This window comes from Rhinopithecus roxellana, chromosome 5, assembly GCF_007565055.1.
Source record: "Rhinopithecus roxellana isolate Shanxi Qingling chromosome 5, ASM756505v1, whole genome shotgun sequence".
Classification (NCBI taxonomy): domain Eukaryota; kingdom Metazoa; phylum Chordata; class Mammalia; order Primates; family Cercopithecidae; genus Rhinopithecus; species Rhinopithecus roxellana.
The window spans coordinates 89,703,630-89,719,669 of record NC_044553.1 but is presented as its reverse complement, the minus strand read 5'-3'; positions in this window follow the sequence as shown (position 1 = coordinate 89,719,669).

The following is a 16,040-nucleotide window of genomic DNA, read 5'->3' as shown; positions in this document are numbered from 1 at the left end:
GTCCCAAAAAAAAAAAAAAAAAAAAGAGAGAGAGAGAGATTGAGAGAGAGAGAAATGAGAAAAAAGTCTGGAGAACAGGCTCAGACATTAGCAGGGCAGGACTGCCTCAATCAGGCTGACATGGGGTGGCCCTGGACAGTACAAGCCATCACTGGTACCCCTGCCCTCTGGCACCAAACCGTTCTGCTGTGCCTCCCCTACCAGCATCCAGCGGAACTCCCCTCATGACACAATGAAATGATGTCTCTTCTAGAGGCATTACTCTAGATTCTACAACTCTGAAAAGGGGTGGGAGATGAGCTCTGGATTTTCTCAAGGGTAGGAAAGAAATTCAGGTGTTTGGCAGTTGAAAACCCAAGAAATGTGTACCAAATTAGCAGCACAGCTGCAACTGGAACCCAGGTCTCATGGTCATGAGTCTGGGCTCTCTACCCTCTGCTTTAGTAAGTTGTTCTATCTCAATGAAGACAAGGCTAGAACTGGCTAGAACTCAGATCCTCCGGCCCCTCCACCAGCTGCAATGCTGTCATTCATGAAAGTCCATAGATTTGCCATTATGGCTGACCAAGAATGGAGAGCAGCCAATTATTTCCCTCTTCTCTATTTAGACTATTTCCAATTATTGTTACCCTGTAGGGATCTAGATGTGCCAGCATTTGTAGAGATGTCTGGCTGATAAAATGTCAAATAAACCAGCTTTCAACTTCTATCCATAAAGTTGTAGCAACTCAGGGCTAGAAAGGACTCTGCCAAGGCATCAGGCCAATGTTTCTTAATCCAGATACACTCAGAATGAACCTGAGTAACTCTTTTGTGACTCTTGATAGTACTAGCCTAGAAGGGGACAATCTGCAGACATCTCCTTATGCTTGAGGAGTGCTAGGCTGACCTGCAGTCCTCTCAACATGTCAGACCACAAAGGGCAAATCTTCACTTGGAAAGTAGGTGATGTCCCCTTTTCCCTGCACACACACACACACACACACACATACACACACACACAGACCCTCTCATTCCCAACTGGTGTGCCCTCACCCTCCAGGAAACTCCACTCCTCACCATATGAAAAATGAGGCTGTAGCTTCTGCTCTTATTCATATCTGGCAACGTCTAGCATATGCATAAGCCAGATGCGAATGAACATTTTCCCAAGCACAGATTTGTTATGGCTCCAAAGGGAGAACTGTGTTCCGCTGAGTGAGAGGAAAATGAGTTTCCAATTCCAATTCAGTCTCTCCACTGGCAATGGCTAGGGTCATTTTTCTTTAAAATTCTTTACATGAAAACAAATCTTGTCCCAGCAAGTGTTAATTTTCCAGCTAGAAAGCATGGGCTGGTCTGATATGACAGAAGTACACTCTTCTGAGATACTCCTTCAGCCAAGTACCTGGTGTGACTGAGCCACAGTAGCCTCTGCCCCATCTTGGCCTCCTTTGATTTTGAAGACCTGCAGTAGCCATCCTAGACCCACAACACCAACTCCAGATAACTTCCTCTGATGCTTAGCTCTTTCTCTTGAAGATAATACAGATTATCCCCCATATCAGATAATGCTGCAAGCAGTAATGTCTCATATTTCTGCCACATACCTTATTCATCAGCATCCTAGGTGCTGTAATAAATCACCACCAAGTAGTAACTTACTCTTTCACCCTTCTCATGGCCAGAAGTCCAAAAGCAAGGTGTGGGCAGGGGTGGTTCCTTCTGAAAGCCCTGAGAGAGAGCCCATTCCATCCCTCTCTCCTAGCTTCTCAGGGCTGCCAGCAGTCCTTGGCTTAGGGCTACATAACCACAATCTTCGCCTCTGTCTTTATATTACCTTCTCCTCTGTGTATCTGTGTTTCTCTCTCTCTCTTTTATAAGGGCACCTGTCATTTTAGGGCCCACCTTAAATCCAGAATGATCACATCTCAAGATCGTTAACTTGATTATATTTGCAAAGACCTCACTCCAAGTAAGGTCACATTCACAGTTCCTGATGGACGTATCTTTTGGAGGGGCACTATTCAACTCACTACACTCAAGAGAAGACAATATAGGAAAGCCCAGCTGCTCTTAAGAGGAGACAGGCTGGGGTGGAGAAATGGTAAGGAGGCTCTGCTCAGCCAGCCTCTCCTCTGTCTCTGGACAGGTTACACTCTAGGCTTGATGGTGAGACATAATGTGACACAACTTGACGTGAATTGGAAACTACTTTTTTAAGAGTTAATAAGAATTATCTTTTTTAAAAGAATTAGCATTTTCTACTTAGCAAGAGACTGTAAAACTGCCTATTTATCACATCAACTAAAATGATCGTTACCTATATGACCTGTCCTTGGGAGCCCCGTCTCCATCCAAAACGGGAAACAGATTGTGAGTTTTAATTAAAACTGGTTGGAAAGTTGGACAAAGACTCTCAGGGGTGAATATGAGGTTGGGCCAGCCACCATTGAAGGAGCTTTCCCAATAGTGAGGGGTAAAAATGAATCTTCCAAAAGAGAAAGATAATATATTTACATAACCATAGAGAATAGGATCCTCACTAGGACTAAGGATTACATTAATCTGGATGAAATGGAAACATCTGTAAGGATGCTGCTGCTCATGCAGTAGCAATTTCCCATGCAGAAGAATGATGCACTTGGTCAACCGTGATGTAAGGACGCCAAGACGGAAGGACATGCCCATGACATTCAAGATATCATGCTGAATTAAGTTCATGAGATACATACCAAGTTAGACAGGCATGATCCTTAGGGCATTCAAATGTCTGGAGATTTGTCACTTTGGTATCTGCTACAGAGAAACATTCCAGATTAATAGGGACCAACCATGAATGCCAAGCAGCACTCCTGAGCTGCAGGAGGCCCCCAGCTGGGATCCCAAGGCTCACCTTCAGGGAGTATCCCCAGGAGTGGACATCAGCCATGGCCTACCATGACAACTTGGCTTGTTAGAAGCAGAATATGGTTTTTCCAGCCTGAAGCCTTTTTGTCATGTGTCAGGATGCTTGAGGTTCCCTGACTGCCACTCCAGGGGACAGTCATCATGGGAGCTGCCCATCCTACTTGAAGGTCAGCCTGCTGGAGGAAATATGTGGGCAGTGATCCAAGAGCCTGCTGGGTAGTTCATGTCTTTCCAGGTGGATTAGGAATCACAAAGCACAAAGCCATCCCCAAATGTCCCATCCCTAATTCCCCTTTAAGCTACTCTCACCCAGTTGTGTCCTCCTTGATGCTAATATTTCCCAAGAACCCCAGAATCTATACCAATAACTTAGCTTCAAGAGAATTTGTCTTACTCATGAAGCACAGAGATAGTGAACCCTAAAGGCATATAAATGTGCAGAGAAGATAAATCTGACTATGATGATAAAATAACAGGGCCAGGACAACAGTATCATCCTTGCCCAAAAAAGCTAACTGTCATCCAATAGCTTTTCTTACATCTATAACCCTGCTGGAAGAATGGTAAACCTTCGCTCAGCACTTCTGGAATGCAAGTGAATCAACTGTCAACCACCTTTAACTCTGCTTGATGAAAGGCTTACACAAAGCCTATCAGTAGAAATTTTGGCACATGGAAGTGGGGTGCTACTGTGACAGATACCTAAAAATGTCAGAGTGGCTTTGGAATTGGGCAGAGACTGGATGAATTTTAGAGTATCGTAGAGAAAACCTAAATTGGCTCAAATAGGCTATAACTAGAAGGGATTTTGAGGATGGTTGCTGATGAAGGTGCAGAAGGAAATAACACGTTATTAGAAACCAGAGGAAGGGAGATGCTTAGAGTGGCAGAAAGCTGAGCAAAGTTGTTTCCTGTGGTATACAGAAAGCAAAACATTAAGGAATGACCTTGGTTATGTAACTAAAGGGATTTCCAAGCAAGATGAAGAAAGAACTACCTGGTTTCTTCTTGCTGCTTATAATAAATTGCACAAGGATACAGATAAATTGAAGGAAAACCGTTAAAACAACAAAGAACCAGGACTTAATCATTTGGGAAAGTATTAGATTGCCTAGATAGCAAAATACGTTAAAATTAAGAAATGGCTTCTTAGCACTGTCAGGAAAATGTGGCATGGAGAAAAGGCCAAGACTGTGACTAAATAACCTTTTATTAGAATCTAAGACAGAATCTAAGACAGAGTAGTTTTCAGTCACTCAAAGGGCCCTTTCAACACATTAAAGCATGCCTTACAGATGCTTTAATCAAACCAGAGGGACCTGGGAAGCCTAAAACCCTTCTCCCTCAGTCTTCTCAGCAACAGACCAAAGTAGAGAAGGGCTATCTCAAAAAGATCTGTAGGTGTGGCTTTTGTTGAATGACATGAACCCCAATGAAATCCGTGGAAGACCTGCAAAGTTTTCAAGGAAGTTATTTCAGCAAAACCACTGCCAAATTGGACTGAAGGGAATAGAGATAGTACAAAATGTAGAGGTGCATTTGGACTCCCAAAATCCTACTTATAGTAAACAAGCTGGCTGAACGCGGTGGCTCACACCTGAAATCCAGCACTTTAGGAGGCCGAGGCGGGCGGATCACAAGATCAGGAGTTCGAGACCAGCCTGGCCAACGGGGTGAGACCCCATCTCTACTAAAAATACAAAAAATTAGCCAGCGTGGTGGCAGGCACCTGTAATCCCAGCTACTCAGGAGGCTGAGGCAGGGGAATCGCTTGAAACCAGGAGGCGGAGGTTGCAGTGAGCCAAGATCGTGCCACTGCACTCCAGCCTGGGTGACAGAGCGAAACTCCGTCTCAAAAAAAAAAAAGAAAGAGAAAGAAAACAAGCTGATACAACTAAGCTGCAAATGCATGCTATCTTCTACTTTAAAAAAGGATGGATGACTCGGAGGGTGGAACCAACAACTCAAAGGACAAAGTCAAGAGCCAAAGAGGATTATTCTCAGGACTCCTTTGTACTTCCCATTTTCCCCTTTTACACAGAAATATCTATAGCTATTATCCTATGCCTATTCCACAACTGTTTGTTGTGGGCAGGGTGATAACTTGTTTCTCTAGTTTTAAACACTGACAGATCTAGGGGAAATTCACCCAGAGTGAAGTTTCTGAGAGACGGTGAGATTCTAGACTTTGAACAGATGCCATAATGGGATGAGACTCTTCACCCCTTGGGAGAAGACGAATGTATTTTGCATGTGAAGGGACACGTGGGAGGGGGCAAATCATTGAGAATCAGAGAGCAAACTGTAGTGGACAGATTCTGAGATGGCCTTATTGATCTCCGCTTCTTGGCATTCACACTGTTGTGTAATCCTCCCTCCTGAGTGCGGCCTGTGCTCATGACTTGTTTTTAATCAATAGAATACGGCAAAGGTGATGACATGCCACTTCTGTGATCACTCTGCATAAGCCCATTTTGCTAGAAGACTCCTTGCTGCCTTTGTGTAGCAAGCAGCCATGGTGGGGAGGTTCACAGGGTAAGGAACTGAGGATCGTCTCTGGTCAACAGCCAGTTAGAAACTGAAGGTAGCACCCAGCCAAAGGCCAGCAAGAGACAGGTTCTTGGTTTTATAATTGCAAGGAACTGCATTCTGCCAACAACCATGTGAGCCTGGAAGCAGATCCTTCCCCAGTCAGTCCTTAATAGACCATAATTCTGGACTACACCTCGACTATAGCCTCATGAGAGATCTCAGCAGAAGACCCAGCTAAGCCACACCCAGATACCTAATCCACAGACACTCTCAGACAATATATGTGTTTTGTTTTACATTGCTAAGTTTGTAATAAATTGTTATACAGCAACAGATAACTGATAAAAACTTTAGCAAACTAACCAGGGCTTTCCAGGAGTCTCTATGTAGAGCATAGCACTCAGACGTCTATGCTCAAGGCCCTGTGGCGGCTTCCCATGGAGAAAAAAAATGGGCTCACTCTGCAAATACTTAGGCTAGTGGATATGTTTATCATGCATTTATTATTCATTCACGTATTTATCCAACACATACTTACTGAGTACCAACAATGTGCAAGGCAATTTTATTTTAGGAGCTGGGCTACTGCTATGAGTGAGACAGACAAAGCCTTTGCCATGATAGAGCTGACATTCTAGAAAGGGAGGTAGTCAACAGGTAAGTAAACAAATTAAGTAAAAGGTAATTTCAAATGGCGGTCAGCTATTCAGTAAATAAATATGATGATGAGATGGGATTGATTTGGGAGAAGGGATCCTGTTTTAGGTAGACCAGTCAAAAGAGTCCACTGACGAGTTGACATCTAAGCAAAGAGGGTGAAAAGCAGCCAACCATACAAAGTGCCAGGGACAGAGGAAACAGCAAGTGCAAAGGTCCTGAGGCATGGCCAAGGACAGGACGGTGGCCAGTGGGGTTAGGATGGGTGAGAAAAGGAGAGGAGCAGTGGGAGAGAGGATGAGAGGTAGCATCACCTTGAAGGCCGTGGTCAGGAGTCTAGTTTTTATCCCTTGCGTATCAGGTAGTTTTGGAAAGGTTCTAGAAAGAGGAGTGACATCAATCCATTGCCCTTTCTTCAGGCTTTCTGTCGTTTATCTGAATCAGTGATGAACCACAGGATGGAAACAAACCATGAGTTTCCTGGGAAAAAACATAGCAAGATATTTGTATCTATTCCTTTAGGTGCTCACAGTCCTGTTTCTGTTATAACCTAAACCTGGAGACGTACTGCTCTCCCAGGTGTTGCTGAATACAACCATACAGTTGGCCAGGACGGTCATTGTTGTGGGCACCCCCACAGGAAGTCACGCCTGAGGAAATCATGACTGGTCCTTCTAGAAGTGGAGACAAAGCCACACCTGGCCACCAGGTATACACTGGAGCACCACAGCCTCTTGTCACTAGATGGTGACAGAGCAGAATACAGTCTTTCCCAACCTATCTTCTCTCACTTCAGTTTCTCGTTTTTGTCTTTAAAAAGAAACCAGTAAAAATTCAGCAAGCCACTCATGTATGACACATGCAGTTTTCTGCAAGGATATTACACTTTGATAAACAGTAAAAATGAAAGGATGCATGTAATTTCTTAATGAAAATAAAGCCTCCTATTGATGTGTTTTTTATTCATAAGCTTTTAAAATGATTCTCCCCAGCACTTCCCTTCTCTCCCCCATCTGCTGTAATTTAGCTAAATTGTCCTTTCAGCCAGCATTTATGGATCTTCAGAGGTTCCTCTCTGTGATAATTCCTCATCAAATTACCAATAAGAAGGATATGAAACTACAGCCCTCACAAGGTTGCCTGGTGACCTTCGGCCCTGAGATTTACAGTCTGCGGAAGCAATAAACTTCCTTTCCCTCTCCCCGCCAATGGCCTTCTCTCAGGTCCCTCCATGTGGCCCCTTCCCAGCCAGCCAGACCTCCTGTAGCCAGCACTGGGCTTTCTAAAGAGACAATGTTGTTCCGGAGTTCTCACAAAGAAATTGGCCTTCCTTTGCAAATCCACAAGCTTGATTTGTTCAGTCATCATCACTTGACACTTCAGATTGCTCATTACGTGAATTCACTATTGTCTGAGACACTCCAGGTGCTGAAGTGCAATGGGGAACAGTGATAACATCCGTTTTGTGTCAGTGAAATAGCCTGTAAACGCCTAACTCATTAACACCATCTGATGTTCACATTTCCTCATTCAAGCAAACTAGGAGGCTATTTGTGCCAGGTTTCTTTCTAATCTGGGATACAATAAACAGTGGCACAAATCAATTCCTGACCCCTGCATTCTCAAAAGCTAAAAAAAAAAAAAAAAAATTTGTATCTGGGGAGGTATCACGCAATCTGTTTCTTCCTAACGCTTGATGTGGATCTGCTTTCTCTTTATATATGTCATCACGCTAGCCTCAAAGAAAGCCCCTTTATACCAATAGGCCTGTCTCAATCTGCTGAGTCTGTCTCAGGTTTGTGACGCTGAGCTTTTGAAAAAAGAATGCAGGCTATTTATTTGACCCATTTTTCAGGCATTGAGACTTCAGTAAAACATGGTTATGCCTCTTGCATGAACACTCTCTTCTCTCCTTTTTTGACCACTTTTAACTAATTTTAACGTCTTAAACTGTCAGTAATTGCTTCCACATTTCCAATTTGCTTATACTGCTCTTTCTTGTTTTAGCAACTCTACAAACATTAAGGATTCAGCTCTCTTGTACCACCTATACCTCTTCGCTCCCACCCTAATAGAGCTATAGCACCATTATTAATTAAATCAATAATCAAAGTTTGTGACTAATATGACTATAAATATTCTCTTCCAGCCCAGTAATATACTGATTACTTTTCCTCTTACAAAGCTTTTTCCCCTAGAGTCTCTAATTGGCTGTCTTATTCTCTTACCCTGTCTGCCATTTACACTTCATTAATCCTTTCCAATTATTGTATCAGTTTTTCTACAAAGCCCTTCCTTCAACCTTCCCCTGCCCCTTTTTTGTTGCTTGCAGAGTGTTTTATCCCCATGCTTCAATCTGCACTGGTTGCTTTCTAGGCCTGCTATATAACTATTGTATTTCCCATTGGTGCCCTCCTAGGAGTTTCCTGGATCCTGTCCTCTGCCTTCTTGTTTTATTCTCTTTGTTTTGCTGGAGTACATCCTCAAGCAGTTTTGAACCTAAGTAAAATGCATGAGATACAAATTTTCTGAATACAGCATGTCTAAAACCTCAACCCTCACAACTGATTGGCTGCATATGGAAGTCTAGGTTGAAAATCACTTTTCCTTAAAAATTCAAAAGCATTGTCCCATTGTCTTTTTCACCCAGTGATACTTTTGAGGAGATCCGTCATTCTGATTCTTGATTCTCTAAATGTTTTCCCCCTACTGGGGGATTTTAAAATCTGTCTACTCTTTATTCTTCATATATTGTGAAAATTACAGAAGTATGTACCTTGATGAGAGTCTTTTTCACCCATTTTTATGACCACCCAGTGGACCCTATAAATCTGAATCTGGGTAATCCTAGGTATATACCAAAGAGTAATGAAAACTTGTTATCAAATGCCTGCACACAAATGATTATAGTAGCTTTATTCAAAATTATTTACCAAAAATTGGAAACAACCCAGATGTCCTTTAACTGGCAAGTAGACAAAGAAACAATGGAACATACTCAGCAATAAAGCAGTAAACTATTGATTCACACAACATGGATGAATCTTAAATGCATTTTGCTAAGTGAAATAAGATAGGTCCATCTGTATGGCTACATATTGTATGATCCCATTTATATGGCACTCTGGAAAGGCAAAACTATAGGGAGGAAAATAGATTAGTGGTTCCTATGACTTGGGCTGACAAGAGGAACTGTCTATAAAGGAGGAGCATGAGGAAGTTTTGAGGGGCAATGGAACTCTTCCACATGGAACTGTGGTGGTAGATACCAGGTTCTATGCATTTGTCCAAACCATAGGACTGTATAAGACAAAGAAATAAATTGTGCTATATTTGATGTTTTTTAAAAAAACCAAGATGTGAAGGAAAAGACAAAAAGAAGACTATGACAAATGACTAACTTTATTACAAATTAATTATAATAACCACACTGAAGTGGATGGGGAAGAAAGGAGTTGACCTAAATTGCTGTGGAAAGCAGTGCTTTAAATGAATACTGTGAAGCTAAAGACAAAAAGAACTGTATACAGATGCTGTACTACAGTTGGCAAATTTGTTTCTTATACAGGTATTGGTTAAGAACTCTGAAACTACCTTACTTGTATATGAAAGTTGAACAAATAAGTAAATATATTACAGATGACATTACCAGTTTTATCACTGTTGGAGAAGGGAGTTACAAATAAGGAAAAGGAGAAGCTAGAATGAACTCTGTGGTGCTGGATTAGAGCTGGAGGTTTTAATAATGTATTCATGTTTTTAAAAATATATGCAGATAAATATGGAAATACAGATGTGTATATGCAGTAGTGTACATACATCTATATTCTAAAAATCTCTAGGATTTCTGGGAGGGGCTAGAAACAGTAGCAATGAACACATTTAGCATCCAGATCTTGGTTTCTAAATACCATTCTCTAATAAAAGAAGGCAAGATTCACTAAAGAACTGGTTGTTCCTGGGGCTAGGGCAGGAAAAATGTAAAATAAGCCTGAAGCATGTAGTGGTGCCAGAAAGAAAGAAAGTGCTTTAAGAAAGATGGGTGTGTGTATGGAGTGGGGTGCACATATCAAAAGGTCATGGGAGCCAACCTGCAAAAGCTTCCAATGGAACAACTTAAAATAATGAGTACTGGGCCAGGCGCGGTGGCTCAAGCCTGTAATCCCAGCACTTTGGGAGGCCGAGACGGGCGGATCACGAGGTCAGGAGATCGAGACCATCCTGGCTAACACGGTGAAACCCCGTCTCTACTAAAAAATACAAAAAACTAGCTGGGCAAGGTTGCGGGCGCCTGTAGTCCCAGCTGCTCGGGAGGCTGAGGCAGGAGAATGGCGTGAACCCGGGAGGCAGAGCTTGCAGTGAGCTGAGATCCGGCCACTGCACTCCAGCCTGGGTGACAGAGCGAGACTCCGTCTCAAAAAAAAAAAAAAAAAGAGTACTGGATTATAACCCAAAGGATAAAATTAAATCCACGAGTCCACATACATATAAATATGTGAAGCAATAAATAAATGGAGAAGAAGCAACTACTCTTCCTTACAGAGGAATTTCAATTCATAAATTTATTAGGAATGAGAGAAAATAGAAAACTACCATTAGAACACTGTACTAAAAATCAGCAGACAAGAGTTTGAGCAGAAATAGACATTTACATAGTCTCTAAGTACTTCCTCCAAAGTATTTAGTAATTATAAAAAGAAAAATAGTAATTTTATGGGGCAAAGTCCTTCTAAACAGAAACATAGCCAAATGATCAAGGTTAACATCACCAGTAATACACACTGACAACATGTACCCCTGATATCACGCACTAAAAGAGGCATATCATCTCTGAAATGCCTTTCCAAATAATGTATTCACTGCAATCTAATCATGAGAAAATATCAGAAAAACCCAAATTGAGGGGCTTTCTGAAAATCCACTGGAAAAGTACAAAAGTATCAGTTGTGGAATTTAGGGAAAGACTGTGGAACTGTCACAGATTGGAAAAGACGAAGGAGACATAACATATAATGTGGAGTCTGGACTGAATTCTGAAAGACAAAAAGGGCATTAAAGCAAAGACTGGTGAAATTGGAATAAGTTCTGTATTTTAGTTAATAGTACTTTATCTAAGATAATTGTACCAAGGATAAGTGTTCTACGGTTATAGAAGATGTTAACACAAGGGGAAGTTGAGGAGTAAGTAGGGTACTCAGGAATTCCTGGTACTATTTTTCAACACTTCCTTAAGTCAAAAATTATCTAAAAATAAAAAGTTTAAAAAACAAATAAATTTGAATTAAAATGAGTCATTTTAAAATAAGCTAAGTTACAAGTATAACACAGTACATATCACCACTGAACAACATGGGTTTGAATAGCACTTATACATGGATTTACTTCTGCCCCTGCCACCCCTGAGACAGCAAGACCAATCCCTCCTCTTCCTCCTCCTCCTCAGCCTACTCAACGTGAAGATGACAAAGATGAAGGCCTTTATGCTAATCCATTTCCACTTAGTGAACAGTAAACATACTCTCCTTATGATTTTCTAAATAACATTTTCTTTTCTATAGCTTACTTTATTGTAAGAATACAGTATATAATACATATAACATACAAAACTTGCAAACATACACAACATATGTTAGCTAACTTTTTATGTTACTGGTAAAGCTTCTGGTCAGTAGGCTATTAGCAGTTAAGCTCTTCGGAAGTCAAAAGATTTTCAACTGTGAGGGGAGTCAATGCCCCTAATGCCCATGTTGTTGAAGAGTCAACTGTTTATGGCAAAATTCGTGACAGTAATATGTAAATGGCTGATATGTGGGAAACTATAATAATATTGACTTAGCATGATGCCTGATATGCAGAATAGATATGTGTCAGGGGAAAAAGTTATGGTTCTCCATAACATAACCTTTGAGGGAAAATCTGCTTTCAGAATATCTGATTGAAATCCTACTAAACCTCCTCTTGCAGATAAACATGATAAAATCTAGCCAAAATACAAAGAACAAAGTGCAAAATACAAAAGAAGGAAAGCAACTAGAAAGCCCTGAAAAGTATATTCTGGAGGGAAGTCAACTCAGGAAGAAAAGGATGATATTGGGTAAGGTTTCCAAGTTTATGAGTTTTAGGCTGAGAGTCAACACTATGTGAGGTAGAACACCAACAGAAAAACTGTCTTTCTGGTCTGAAGAATCAGAGAGAGTTCAGGGCAACCATAGACACGGGGAGTGAGAGTATATCCTACAAAAGAGAGACTCAGAAAAGAGCAAACCAAATCCTGCATATAACTCAGTCCAAATCTATGGCTAACCCAGCCCTTGCATACACAGAACAAACTGCAGGGAAGGATAAAATAATTGAACTGAGATTTGAGCTTCCGCTGCTGCCCCAGAGGAGGTGGCAGTTTGAGTCCTTCCAAGTTAATTGTTTGCTAAAACAAAATAATCAAAATTCTTCAGAGAAATATTACAGAATACAAAGTTTCCATAACATAATATTCAATATAACCAGGACAGGATCCAAAATCGCTTGACCTATGAAAAAACAGGAAAATGTGACAAATTCTCAAGAAAAAGACTTAAAAACAGATCCTGAGATGACCCTGATGTTGGAATTTGCAAACAAGAAATTTATGACAAATATTCTAATTATGCTCAGTGATGTTAAGAGATACAGTGAATGATGAGATAGGCAAACTCAACAGAGAAAGAGAAACTATAAAAATGAACCAAGTAGAAATTCTAAGGTAAAAAATGCAATATCTAAAAGAAAAAAAGTACTGTATGGGTTTAACAGCAAATAAAGATGACAGGAAACAACCAGTGAACTTAAAGATAAACCAGTAAGTTATCCAATTTAAAGAACACTGAAAAAAAAAAGACACTCTTTAAAAAAGAACATGGCACACCCACTAAGATGACAACAACAACAATAATAAGAAAACGAGTCCTGGCATGGATGTGGAGCCATTAGAACCCTCTGCTGGCAAGAATGTAAAATAATGCAGCTGCTGTGAAAAAGTTTGACAGTTTCTCAAAAAGTGAAACAGCAATTCTACAATTACCAATATAGCCAAAAGAATTAAAATAGGTATTCAAACAAAAACTTAAAATGAATGTTCCTAGAAGCACTATTTATAAGAGCCATACAGTAAAAATAACCTAAATGCACATAAACTGATAAATGAATAAAGAGATGTGGTATAGCCATATGACAGGTTATTCAGCCATTAAAAAGAATGAAGTACTGATACATGCTACAACATAAATGAACCTCAAAAATATTATTCTAAGTGAAAGAAGTCAGACACAAAAGGTCACATATTATATGATTCTATTAATACAAAATATCCAGAATAGGTAAATCCATAAAGGCAGAGAGCAGATGAGTGGTTGCCAGGGGCTGAGGGAAGAATAGGAAGTGACTGCTTCACAGGTACTGTGTTTCCTTTTAGGGGGACGAAAATATTTTGAACTAGATAGAAATGATGGTTGCACAGTATTGTGAATATATCAAATGCCAATAAATCATACATTATAAAATGGCTACTTTTACTATGTGAATTTCATCTCAATTAAAAAAAATTTGTAATCAACAGTACCTCTGTGATCTATAGTACAATACCAAAAAGTTAATATAGAATTAGTGTCACAGAAGAAGACAATAGAAAGAATGGGGCAGAGAGAATATATGAAAAATAATTCTTTCAAATATTTGACTAGAAACTTACCACAAATATCATGAAAGATAATAAATTTAGAGATTTAAGTTCAATGATACACACACACACACACACACACACACACACATACAGAAAGAGATCTATATTCCTATCTTACAACCTACAGATAGTTTATCCCAGAAATTTAATGCAATTAAGCACAATAAAAAAAATCATTTTAATATATTTAAAAAGCATAATAACATTCTTCATGATAAAAACTCTCAGCAAACTAGAAATAAAAAGATACCTCCTCAATCTGATAGAAGGCATCTAGGAAAAATCTACGGCTAACAACACATTTAATTAAGACTAAATGAAGAGCAATACCATGTTTATGGATTATGTCTTAGTCCATTTTGTGCTGTTATAACAGAATACCAGAGACTGGGTAACTTATAAAGAAATTTATTTCTCACAGTTCTGGAGGCTGGGAAGTCCAATATCAAGGTGCTGGCATCTGGCAAGGACCTTCCTGCTTTTCATCCCAAGATGGAAGGCAAGATGGGAAGGTAAAAGGGAGAGGAGAGGAGAGGGAGGGAGGGAGGGAGAGAGAGAGAGGGAGAAGAGAGAGAGAGAACCAAACTCACCCTTTTATTAAATACAATGAACCCACTCCCTGTAATAACAAACCCACCCCCAGTCTCCCAGTAACGGCATCAATCCATTCATGAAAGCACAGCCCTCATGTAATCCCAATTATACTCCCACCCAGGTTTTTTTTTTTTACATGCTGCTTCTAAATTTTATGTAGAAATGCAAAGGACTTAGAATACTGAGAGCAATTTTGAAAAATACAACACTGAAAGACAACTTGATTCAAGACTATTATAAAGCTACAGCAATCATGACAGTGTGGTTCTGGCATAAGGATAAAAATATCAACCATCAGAACAGAAAAGAGAACCCAGACTTAGATACACACTTTTAAGGTAGCTTTTTGACAAGAAAGCCGTTCTTTGGGAGACTTTTCAACAACTGGCCCCACAATAACTGAGAATCCACATGGAAAAACTGCATCTAGATTCCTATTTTACAACCTACACATAAGAAAATAATCCAAGATGAATCACAGACCTCGATATAAAAGCTAAAATTATAAAGCTCTTACAGAAAAACATAAGAGAATGTTTTTTGGCCTGGGATAGGAAAATGGGGGAAGAATGGTTTCTTAGGTCACAAAAAACAATCATAAAAGCAAATAATTCTGCCTTTCTGAGAATGTGTATGAACATGCATCATAGACGAATCAATCATGTACATTTGGACCCATTATTTAATTTGTGAGTCTCAATTTCCCCATGTGTTTAATGAGGCTAATAATCTCATTGATTTTTTTTAATAATAAAATTAAGAATCTATCCAGAGGTTCTCTCACTTGGCTGAGAGGCAAAAAATGTTTATCTACTCATGTTTCCAGTGGTCCACAAAAAGTACCTGCCTAATAATAAAAAAGCAATACTATCATTTAAAAAAAAGTCAAACTAATTCCCCTTTAACTATCACATACTTTGGTCTCCCTTAAAAAAATTTAAAAGCATAATGTAAACTTAATCTAATAGAAACATTACTAATAGACATACTACTAATACAAAAATCTGTATCTTTATTGTACATTTTGCCTCCATTCTTGTAAATATTTATAGACAGGAAGCAACACTATGCAAAGAATTAGATATTTTCTTAAAATCATCTCTTAACTCTCTTGAACCCTAAAATTTTTTGTACAAGTTTCTTCTAACTTACCAGGAGGTTGATCTTCAGGTGCAGCAAGTGGTTATGCTTTGAAATACAAAACTGCTGACACAAGGGCTTTTCCTTTCCAAACCCAGATTAATTTTAATATGAAATATAAATTGGTTAATTCCACATGGTTCCAAATTTGATGTAATTTAATTAGCCTAAGGGAGTAGATCACACCTAAATCAAATACTTTACTTAAAAAAAAAACTATCCTATGGTAGCTTACAGATAACTGCAAATTACTGAAAACACTTCTCATTGATTCACAGTGAGGACTGTGCCCCCTCCACTTGAATCTGAGCAGGCTCTGTGACCACCTGATCAATAGAATATGATGGAGGTGATGTCATGATAGTTTCTGAGCCCAGGCCTCATAGAAGAGGCAGTTTTCACTTCCTGCCTCCTAGAACCCAGCTGCCATGCTGTGAGGAAGCCCAAGAAGAAAGTACTGTGAGGAGGAACTGAGACCTCTGGCTGAACTCCAAGCCAACTGTCAGCACTAACT